General features: G+C 44.8%; 1 protein-coding gene across 3 annotated transcripts in view; it reads right to left on the reverse strand.

Moving 5' to 3' along the window:
* The window catches only part of sema5a (sema domain, seven thrombospondin repeats (type 1 and type 1-like), transmembrane domain (TM) and short cytoplasmic domain, (semaphorin) 5A), a 112512-nt gene extending 100397 nt beyond the window's left edge, over positions 1-12115 (reverse strand). For 2 of the 3 annotated variants that reach the window (XM_063912127.1, XM_063912125.1), the window contains exon 1: positions 11677-12115. The gene's annotated coding sequence lies outside the window, so the exon portion shown is untranslated. Of the gene's footprint in view, positions 1-6401; positions 6483-11676 lie in introns of those variants that run through there. The other variant, XM_063912126.1, reaches the window with a different exon arrangement.

The following is a 12115-nucleotide window of genomic DNA, read 5'->3' on the forward strand; positions in this document are numbered from 1 at the left end:
GCTTTCAGACTCACACTGACCCACTCTCCACAAACATAAAGAGAAAGCAAAAGACTGAAGAGGAAGCACGGACGAGAAAGTCGTTTAGGGTCACTTGAGGTAGATTACTGAAGAGGGGCTGGTTATAACGAGAGGAATAGTGGAACAAAGGATGAAGGAGATGCAGCAGAGGATGGAGAGTAAGAGGTTGAATGAGATGAAATTAAGGCAGAGGCTTGGAGAGAGAAGGTTCGAGGGAAAGGGAAGAGGGGTGTTAAAGAGGTTAGGCGGGAACAAAAGCAGTGGTGAGTGAGGAGGAGAAAGAGAGGATTAATAGGAGATGAGTTTAGATGGAAGAAATCAAAAGAGCGAGGAGTTTAGAGGCACTTCAGAGAGATGAGGTTGAAAAGTGCAGCTCTGCTAAGAAGGCTTCCAGCAGAGCCTTGAGAAGTCATTGATTTCGTTCATCTAAAAATAAGGCCCTATTAAGAGATATTACATGCATCTCCATCTTAAAAACGCAAAGACATATTGCCAATTAAACTTTCTGAATAATTTACAGAAAGCCTCTTGCATTCATTTCCCATCACAGATAACCAACAACACTGCTATTTGTTTGCAGGGGCGTGCTTCACAGAGCAGATGTCTGCTAGCGAACGACATATGGAGAGGTGCAAATTAAATTAAAATTGGTTATTCAAACATGATTTTGTATACAATGCACGGTGTATTCTGTGCAGGCAGTGTTTCAGATTATTGGTACTGATCCAAAAGGCATTTAAAAGCTCTTAAAAATCGGACTTTCCTTTAGCTGAAGGAACACTGATGAGTGTCCATGAATAACATGGGGGGGTCCCACTGAGGTAATTGAATCAGGAGATTAAACACCAGGGGGAACAGGCCCGGGGCGAGGTGGTGAGGCACAGCTGGAAAAGCAACAGCCCACCCTTTCAAAGTAAAACCAAGGGAGAGGAAACACCGGGGAGTTATGCGGTGTCTGGAGAGCTGACTCTACAGGGCCCTCCTGGTGCAACGCTGTTTAACTTTCCTACTCCAATAGCTGCCCAATATGTCCCTGGTTTTGTTTTATGGAGACTACAATCACAACTGCGATGGTCCATCACAGTGTGAAATGACGACAGAACGGATGAAAATTGACTCAAAATACTCCGACGAGCAACTGAGATAATCCACAATAAATAACTCAGTTTTTACTGACTGGAAAATGTTGCGGTGGAAGAAGCCGACACTGAGAGAGGGTTTAAAGAGTTTGTTTTTTATAACAGGGCTATCAAGCAAACTACTGCTATTGTAAAGAGGAAATTGGCCGTAAAAAAGTTCCTTCTACTACCTCATGCCTCAAAGGGGGGAGAAAATCTGGAAGTGGAGGTCCGTGTGGGAAGCGGTGTGTAAATAATCATAAACAACAGCGTAAACGAGCCGGCCTAATGGGGATAGAAAGTTGCGTGAGTCGCCCGTACAGCTGGGCCAGACTGTTAATGTCGGCACTTTTTCCATTAGACGGGACCCCCTGGCTGCCTCGCACAATTATGTTATTCTTCTGGGGCCGGGAGTGTGGGTGTCTGCGTCGTGAGACTGTGTCTGGAGGTGATAAAACAGCAGAAAGCACATAAATAATGACTTAATGATCGCCTCCACCCTTTGCTGTAATGATGACAACGGAGTTTTCCGAGCCGGGGTGATCCACATGTGGCCTCCAGGTGTTCCCAGCCCCACCTCTGCTACTTCAAACCTCCCAACTCGCCATGCACGTCCATCTTTCACTTCCTATATTCTTTCCCGTGGGTGCGTTCGTCTTGTTGCAAATGTAGAAATATGCATCCAATAAGTCTGAAAGCTTTCTGTTCTCAAGGGAGTGACACAGCTGGATGATCCGCATTAATCATCCCGTCAAGCTGCGTTCTTGAGTGTGTGTGTGTGTGTGTGTGTGTGTGTGTGTGTGTGTGTGTGTGTGTGTGTGTGTGTGTGTGTGTGTGTGTGTGTGTGTGCGTGCGTGTGTGTGTGTGTGTGTGTGTGTGAAACAGTAGCAAGGAAGAGAATAAAGGAAAGAAACAGGACTTTTTGACACAATGGCTCAGAAATTAGACGTGTGGGTAAATTATAGTCGGGGCACTCAGGAACAAATAACAGCGTGTTGTGTGTAATAGCTTCTCTGGGTGGGTTCTGCTACAACTGCTACACAACAACAGCAGAAAATCCTGTGACTGTATACACTGCAATTACACCCCCCCCCCCCCCCCCACACACACACACACTTCAGGGTAATCACACTCCACGGATAAATATGATGATTTGATCAGGTTCATTTGCACCTTTTAAATCATTTTGCCGTCACATACCAGGCTTTCTCGGGTACTGAAAGGCATCATTTCGCCTCAGGAGTTCAGGGAGAAATCTGGATGTCATCACTCATATTGCGCCGGAGAAAAAGATGACTAAGAAGCACTAAAGAGTGGGAATCAAAGAAGAAGCAGAGTGACTGTAACCTGCCTATTACTGTAATTGCTTCTGCTAGAAAGGATGAACCCTGGACATCTTACAAATGTGTGCAATTACAATAAAAACTCATGAGACACTTTGGTAGATCTGACTAATTCTCTTGTTTTAGTCTTTCATCTACACCCAAACTGTGTTTTAAACCACCGAAGGACTCAATAGTTGTATCATGCCAGTCTCTGACTTGTTAAGATGGAGTTTGTGCCATTGTCTTTAATGGGGTGTGTAGTGCCGGCTCTAAAAAGCATCTACGCATCGCAAATGTGGCCAAATAACCTGCTAACGTGACTTTTTAATGTAAAGATATAATCCTCCTCCATATGAACAGTTTATATCGTGTGTGTGGTCCAACCTGCCCACTGGCCTTGACAGCGCTTCAAATACATTTCTGCCTTTTCATCTTTAACCACACTTGTTTGGAAGGGATTTGTTTTGGAGAACAAAGGACGAAAACCGTGTTTACAGAAATTCCTATGTACGCCTTAACCCAGAAGAAACATATTTGCCATGATAGAGAGTTAGTTGTTGAGGCCCGGCGGGGGCAGCGTGGGAGTTAAGCTCCGCTGAGGACAATGATGGGTGTCAGAGAGACCTGCCACCGCCTGTGGGACTGAAACTCCTGCAGGAAACAGAAGCCGCTGGTGTTTGGAGCCCGTTAAGACACACGGCCGTAAAACTGAACACTTACTGTCCTCGAGTCCCAGATCCTTCCCTGCACTCTGACCTTCTCATATCAGAGGAGAGCGATTATATCCGTCTGGGGAAGAATTAAGTGTTGTATTAATATTATGGTACTCAGCGCGGTGAAGAGGTGGGCGGGAGTTGAAATAGGGTTGTGGTAAAGAAGGAAAAACATCCCCCTTTTTCTTTCAAAATGATTTGGAAAAGTTGGTAGATTTAAAACAAGAGAATCCATCTTTCCACGAACAATTACCGCCTGAGCATCAGCTACTCGACGGTCTCTAGCAACAGTTTCCTCCACTCAGTGTGAGATACAACTCCCTTTTGTGTGCTTTTCCAAAGTCAATAAAAAGACGACGACCCTGCCCTTAGCTGCTGCAGAGAAAGGAGTACTTCTCTACCCACAGAGCCTTTGGGGAACAGCACGGAGCAGAAAATAGATCAGGATGCTGCGGGGCCTTGCTTCACAGGGGCAGAGGTCTATTTTTAATGACAACAAGAGCGCTGCAACAAAGTGTTGTGGTAGGGCGAGTCCAGAGGAGATTCATCCTCCGCGTAGGAGTTCCTCCCTCGCTGAGTCCTGCAGCAGCTCGAGTTCAAAACAACAGAAACGTTTCCAGCAATAAAATGGATTCTATTCTGATTTGTCTGAGCACATCTCGGCTTATCTTCATTAAGGAAAATCGGACAGTTGTCTCTTCTTCTTTTAGTCCCTGACTTTGAGAGGTTTCATGGTTCCTTCCCTACACACCTACATGTGCTTCCCTCTGAAAGCACAGCATGGAGTGACAGGTCATGTCTGGTCAGGCTGGGGTCAACAAACAGGGTCAGTCACATCTCTGAGAAAGTGAAACTGGATCCTTTCTTCTCCGCCACCCCGCTGACCCCCGAGGCCCTGACTCATGCACCTGAGAGCGGAGCAGCATGGGAAATAAACAGCATTTGTACACAGAGATATCTTTGTCAGTGCTTTGATTCGCTCTGGTTTGCTTATTATCGGGGGTTTATTTATCGATATCATCTCACAGTCATTTTGGATGTTATCAAGGCATTACATGGATGTTAGCAGGAGTTTTTAGGACAGATTTAAAGCCTCAAACTGCACTGATAACAGAGCAACGTAAGATTCAGGGGCCAAAACTATCTGGTCATTTAGGAGAAGGTCATTGTATTTGTCAGGGTTAGGGTTTGTTACGTAACCTGACGTAAATAATAAAGGTTACGTAACTTTGCTTACAGAAGCTACATCTGTTTAAATAACTCAATGTTGACTTTTGGTTTCACACGGGGCACAAGCTCCAGTCTCCTGGGAAAACATTCTTAGTTTGTTTGACTCTCTCAGCCTGAGACGTCTTTATTGCTCTTTAGGTAATGTCACACGTAACTACTAAGTGAATAGATAATAAAAGCATTTTAAACCCAAGTGTAGCAGGCCCCCTGATAACTGATAACCCCTGATTACGGCCATTTATTGGGCTTATGTCATCTGAAGTTGGTGCTATTTCTACCTCTCCATTTCTTCTTCTGTATCTCTGTCTCTATTATAAGATGCTGTAGCTCTAAAGCTCCTCTCTTCTGTAACACGACTGCAAAAGGTGTGTGTTCACTGGGTTGTGTGTTTTCCGGCACTTTGGTGTTGAGCCTTCTCTTAGACAGAGCAGGGAAAAACACACACCTCATCCTGGAGAATCCTAAAACAGTCCTCTTCAGTCCCAACAGGGCAGGAGAGGCAGCCCCACTCTTGAACGTAGCTCACTGTTTTTGAGGGAACACGATATCGTCGGAGAAAGAAAGACCCTGACGCTTCATGAACAGCAGGATCCGAGCAACACTGTATAGAGAGAAGACGCTCCTGGCAGCACCTCCAGAGTAACTCCATTGTCTTTAATATCACTATCAGTACCTGGCTAGACTTTTAACAGACTTAATGTTCCATAACAAAATATCCCTTGAAACTCACATTGTGTTCAACAGTGTTAAACTCTAAATGACCATTTCCTCCCGTGTAATGAGCTGAAAAGAGTCAGCTTAGCGTTCTGTGAGAGTGTAATCTACAAAATAAGGGTTTGACCGCTGGCAGGGAGCCAGGCAGGTTTCTAACTGAGGGCTCATTCTTCCTGATGGTTTATAAAAGGAAGCAGGAGATGTTATTCAGCAGGAATAACGAGCGGCGTGTCAGACCACACATCCGCACCTTGAGAACTGAGGCAGCATTGTGTCTACGAGCAGGGTAGACTACACACACACACACACACACACACAGACACACACAGACACAGACACAGACACAGACACACACACACACACACACACACACACACACACACACACACACACACACACACACACACACACACACACACACACACACACACACACACACACTCACACCGGTAAAGACCATGACTCACAGGTCTCATGTCTGGAGTGTGTTTCTGGGAAACAATACAGGTGTGTGTGAAGGAGAAACCACGCGACTGTGTTTTCTTAAGTCAAAGGTCATCCAATTCATTCATATGTCTATTCCTTTGTTAATGTGGCACCTACCTAAAATAACATTTGGGTACCTTGTCAGAGACTTGGTGCCTTGGAAAAACATTCAAGAGGGGGAAAAAGTGGAGACCCAACAACTTCCTGCAATAAGGAAAGGGGCAATGCAGTGTTGATGAAGCTCTTACTTCCTTTACTTGATGAAAAGTACGAATACAACACGTTAAAAATACAGCATAGCACAAAAGAAAGTCCCAAATATGCACAATGCATGCATAGTGGAGTATATTCTGTATGTCTGTGTGTTTACAAAAGAGGAAAACCCAAAGTGACATCTGCAAAGTTTTGAGGAAAATGCTGCAAACAACCCTCCAAGGCAACAAGAGTGTGAAGCATTTAATCCTTAATGTTGCATCATATTTTAGAGCTCATCATACACTCTTTAATGCATCTGAGTGTGTGTTGTGACGAGCTGTCACATCCGTTGGGCGTTGAGAGTAGAAGCATGAATTAGTATTGATGGAAAACTGAAATGAAATGCATGTATCTCCCCCACTTATTTGCAGCCTGAGAGGTGAAACCCAGGGCAGAGAAGCTCCAAATATTGCTTTGAATGCAAGGCAGGAATTGACATTAGAGGTAACAACATTTGACTTTTAGAGTGCTGACAGTGTGCTGGAGAAAGATTTTACTGTCAAAACAAAAAGTGGGGGAGACATGCCCCCTAAGTGTACCTCCATTTCTCTCTCTTCATTTTAGCTTGACGATCAGTTCTGCCCGTGCCTCTTTCCTCTCTCTCTAGTCTTGTGTCGTCCGTCCCTCTCTAAGGATCCCTGGCACTGACGGATGGATCCAGCAGACAGATGCATCCTGGGAGCGACTAGACTGCTGCCTCTCCAGAGAAACTCCTCCGTGTATTTCTAACAATTTCCCTGGAACACGCTCTGCCTGTCTGCTCGTCAGTCCTCATATCGACCGTTCTATCTCTGCATAATTCCTCTTTCTTTTTCTCTTTCATTCATAAAGCAGCCACTCTTTGTCTGACGAACTTAAGTCCTTATCTGTTCACCTCTATCTCCCCTCCTCTCTTTATATCTCTCCTCTAATCTCTCTTCAGCTCCCATTTTTCTTGCCAAACTACAAATAGTTATCTTTTCAGATGTTATCGCAAACTTTCATATAAGGTCGGATAAAAAGAAAGTACCACGCTCTGTAATTTCATTCATGTGCAGAGAGGAAGCATCCTCTTGCATCTTGAATATTTATTTTTCGAGGATATTGCTCTGATTAGCCCTTCGTAATGATTTCAAAGTAGAGATAAATGTTTTCATTTGCAGAAGATTAAAGGATTTTCTGCATTTATATCCTCTCATTGATCAAATTACAGCTTCTGTGGCTGTTTGCAGCGGCGCGGTTTAGATAGAGCTCTGATAGTTATAAACACATCACATCAAAAGAGCTTCTTATCGTATAATGATTTGCTCTATAAAGATAAGACGCTGCGATGCGCATCCCAGGAGGGGAGGAAAACTCAAGCCAGCGAGAGACAACATCACCTCCTGCAGATATTAAAACTATGGTAAGTACTACATCTCAGAAGTAAACAAACAGAAAGCAAATAGGTGCGGGTATAACATCGATGAGTGTCAGAGTCTCGCAGGAGGCAGTCCAGTTCTGCTGTTAGAGGAACAAGCAGCTCCTCTAAAGGAGAAATATACGAGCTGAGCGCTACTATCAAATGATCCTCTCATTCATGCTTCACAGTCATTCATCTTGCAGGGAAGTACAGCTGGTTTGATGGCCCGGAGAGGGGAAAGAAAGTGTGTTTCTCTGTGTGTTTGGTGACAACTCATGACTCATTTCTCCCTTCAAATGGCCCTGTGGTGCGCATTCAGTCAATAAACAAAAACCAGCCGCGCCTCTTCCCTGAACGTCTCTCTTTTCACCTGGTTTCCCCCCTCCGACTCATTACCCGTCATCTCCTCCTCCTCCTCCCCTCGCCAACAACAAACTCCAAACTTAAATAAGTTCACAATAATCGCTTCCCCCTTTTGTCACAGAAGCCTGGATCCATCTCTGTTTAACCTTTTCAAACATCCTCTTGGCTTGATCCCCAGAGAGAAAGAGGCTTTGGGGATTATTTAACCGTGACCCACATAGAGTCTTCCTCCTGTACTGCTGGTAAAAAGACAGATTCCTCAGCTCTTTGAGTGGTTTTTGAGGTTGCAGCGGGGAGAGGGACAGCGCTAATGTAGTGTAACAGCGCAGGCGAGTGAAGGCTGCTTTAATTCCCTTTGACGTGCGGACATGAAACTGGATGTTTTACTCAAACCACAGACATCCACTTTTGGATCCAAGCAGCAGAAATAATGGTGCATCCAGGATCACATAACGCCGCCTATGCTACAACTCAAATTATTTCCTACACCTGCCCCTGTGCTGTTTGTGCTGTTTAGCATGCAGTGTGAAATTATAACAGCCTCCCCTGTGTGCTTTACAAGAATCTGTCCCATCAGAGAACGGCTGTGCTTCCACTTTTTATCACTTCATTTCCACCTCTTTGCACAAATACCTCCTCATTCTGTTTGCGTGTCCTGTTCCCACTTTAACAGTCTGGCCTCCAGCAGTGTTATAGGATAATACGCCTTGCAGAAAATAAAACCACAATGCAAGCGACAGCCCTGCTCCGAGCTGACCTTGACAGAGCAATGTTTTTCCGTGCTGCTGACATGTGTGCGGATAAACAGCTAATGCTATGGAGTCGCATTGTGCATCCCACTTAATAGCCTCCTCGCAAACTGTATGGCAACCGCCGTGACCCTTTGACCTCTCGAGTGCCCTGGATGATAAACTTTCATTATGCCAACATTATCTGTTTTCTGTGACCGACAGGGCATTCAAACCCCTGCAGGAAACCTTTGAGTATCCATAGCAACGTGGCACTGAGTAACTGGTGGAAAGGAAAGAGTTGTTTACGAACACGCTGGAAACTTTCTCTGTTATGCAAGGGTCAAAAATCTATCTGAATATGCCGCTTAATAAGGACATAATCACACAAAAAATGAGGATGAATATTTTGAATCGGCGTCCCGTTGTATCTGCGATGATTCTCAGGAGTTTTGAAATAAGAAGAGGCTGCAGAACAAGGGAGGGATGAGATAATGGTAAAGTGGTTGTGATGTATAAATAGCCTGTGGTGTTGACAGGACAAAGCACAGCGGGGAAGAACAGCAAACCTCTTCAACTATTGTTTGCGTCTCCAAGTTTACTTACAGCCAGTAAATCTTCCACTGAGGAGAGTCTGTGAAACTCGCACTTCCATGCAAACCAATAAAGCTGGACTCAGGTACTCAGGTCTTGTACTTGAGTAAAAGGTAGAAGAGTAGGAATACTGTACTTACATAAATCTACTTTACACCTCTGCATGCAACCAATAAACTGGGTCCTTTGTGAGGCAGTGTGTGCGCGGACACACTCTCCCGCAGCTCCACCTTGCTGGTATCGGATAAATCAGTAACCAAAGGGCCTTAAAGAGCACCCCAGGGGCCACAGGGTAATGGCTGTTTGCTCTACACGTGCATGACAATGCCTTTCACTTTCCTTCTTGCAGGTCCTGACCCCCTGAGGGGGACGCCCGATCACAAGGGTCGACGACAATAGGATTGTCATTCAATCGGTCGTCTTGGCAACACAGACATACCGCAGAGACCACCGGGGTCATTTTCATCACGGACTCCCCCCCCCCCCGGCTGGGACTAATTGCCGTGTTTGTGCTGGTGTGCTGTGTCAAATTCCCCACACAGAGCAAATATCAATCACGCTAATCATATGCTTTTCACTACGCTGGAATGTGAGGCTGGAATCGCTTTACTGCAGCTCCTCCGCATCTGCTGCTCATCACTGATACGACTCTGTGGGGCAGGAGCCCCGGTGATAACGTCGTTTATAATTTACATGCACTATATTTATCCATCTGCCAATTATTTTCTCAATTAGCCGAGTAATTGTGGTCATTAAAGTGTCAGCAAATGCACAGCTTCCCAAAGGCCAAGGTGACATATTCAAATCTCTTGGTGCATGCAACACAGTCAAAAACCCCAAGATGTTTAGTTTACTTTAACAAAAGATCACAGAAACCAGCTAATATTCACATCTAAGAACCCATTCATTGTTTCTAGCCTTAAAAAAAAGTCTTAAAGTAGTTGCAAATTAGTTTTCTCGATTAAACGACTCATAGATAGTCTCAAAAATGCCTTAGAGGCATGGCGATGTCTTCAAATGTGTAATTACCAGTCCCAAAACGATGTACATTTAGCTTACAAGGATCAAACAAAGACAGGCATCAAAGTCTCACATGGAGAAGCTGCAATCTGACAATGTTTGGAGTCTATTTAGCTCAAACAACAACCTAATCTTATCCTAAAATAGTTGCAGAAACTGATGAATTGATCAATTGTTGCAGCTCTGATGTCGTTCTTCTCTAGTGTTTCTCAGTTGATACTTTAGCCTAAAGGCCTCCTGCCACATGATTCCTAGATTGAGCATCTCATCACTCTCTCCCTTTCTTGTTTGGTATTTCTTTCCTTTATTTAATCTGTTTTTCCTCTCTTTTCTGGGGGGATTCAGTCTAATAAAAGTCTGGAGTTTAGAGTTATTCTACCATCTGGATGAGGGTCCCTTTTCTTCCATTGCTAGGCACAGTGCGACAGGACAGATGAGCCTCACCATCCTCGTGGGTCTGACTGAGGCCAGGAGATCAGAGGAAGCTCACTGTGCAGCTTTCAAGCCCAGAAAATAAACAAGCACGACCAAAACAACCAGCAATGAGTCCCTGATGAAAGGGAAGAGCTTGTTATGCTATCTGGATACAACATCCCCGTTATTATTTGCATGTTCTCTAAATAGGTGTTTGCCTGTGGCTTGAATGAAAACAAATGCAGAATAAGTGCCTTAGTTATAAATGAAGTCTGGTTAATCATACGCCAATCAGCCAATCAGCACGATCAAAAACTGTAGATTAGCATTCTGGGCCGGGGAGAGCCAAGGACAGAGCTGCAGGGTAACTGAGGGGAACACGAACCAAATACATTATCTCTGCACCTACAGCACAAACACAGCTTCACCATTGGCTGTGACTAATCTTCTTCACACACAGTCGGGTGCTCCGTTGATTAGACAAAAGAGAAAAGGCCCGGGTTCAGTTGGAATGTAAGAAAAGTTAAAATGGAGCTCTTGTGAAATTACTTTTTTTGTGATAGTTTTACAAAAACCTCCAAGGACTCAGCTCTGCGTCCATTGTGTGTGGAGTCTGAGGTTGGAGGTGTTTCACTTGAAGGTCTGAAACTCAACAAAGAGATTTGCAGCATAAAAGATCTGGTCTCTTTAATGGAATGGGAAAAAAAATTATGGAAAGCAAGTATTAAACTCGACACAATCTGCACTCTCAAAGGGCACACACAACGGTGCTTCTCATTTAAAACAGTGACAGCAAGAAGGAGAATCATCAGACTCAACCAAACAGCCAAAGGTCAAACAAAAAGCAGATCTGAAACACAATTTTCATTTGGGCTCCCAGGTTTCTGTTCATAACCATAGGCAGTCCTATTGTCCATGCTAACTCGTGCATCTGCTGCAGTAAATGCACGAGACTTAAGCTAAAGAGACTATTGATTAAAACAATACACCCCTATCAATTTTCAAAAGATATTAACAAATCATTAGTAGAAATGAATGCTGATGGGGCTGTGGAGATGGCTGCACTATGCCAGCACCCCCAAGTGGTCACACATTGCAAAACAACATGCAAAACTTCTGTGTGCACTACAGTCTGACTCCTGTGAGACTGTGCAGCATAATTTAACGTTTTCTATCTTGTCGTTTGACTGTTAGATAGAGAGAATATGACAACAGTCATGGGTTTATTTCCAAGAGAACACCTCGCGTTTGGAAACGGACGCAGAAGAATGAATTAACTCTGAATATTTACAATCCATAATAAAATCTGCTTACCAAGTGAGATGCCCAACTCCCGTTCATCTATAGGGAGCGAAGCTGCGCGTGTTGTCCCGGTGAGAGCTGGGGAAGAAAAGATGAAGATGATATATCCTCCGTGTCTTTCCACAAATCTGTTAAACTCCTTCTCTCCTCTACACAGATCCCTCTGCTCCCTCCGGACTCCTGAGTGCTATTTCTGCTCCCCCAGAGCAGCGCTGTGTCCCGGTGGCTGCGCGGCGCACGGATGTAACCGGACACCGCACTGTCGCGCTGCGCCACAGACAATGTGCCTCCGCTCTATAGGGGAGGGGGGAGAAGCCGACACGGGTGCCAAAGAAGCGACGGTGCGAAACAAAACTGTCCTTCACCTCTAACAGGGAGAGCTTGTGCGCAAAGAGGGAGAACGCCAGTGGATGTATCCGCCGCTGCTCTCAGTCACAGCTGCGCAGATACC

This window comes from Eleginops maclovinus, chromosome 21 (assembly GCF_036324505.1).
Source record: "Eleginops maclovinus isolate JMC-PN-2008 ecotype Puerto Natales chromosome 21, JC_Emac_rtc_rv5, whole genome shotgun sequence".
NCBI classification, from domain to species: domain Eukaryota; kingdom Metazoa; phylum Chordata; class Actinopteri; order Perciformes; family Eleginopidae; genus Eleginops; species Eleginops maclovinus.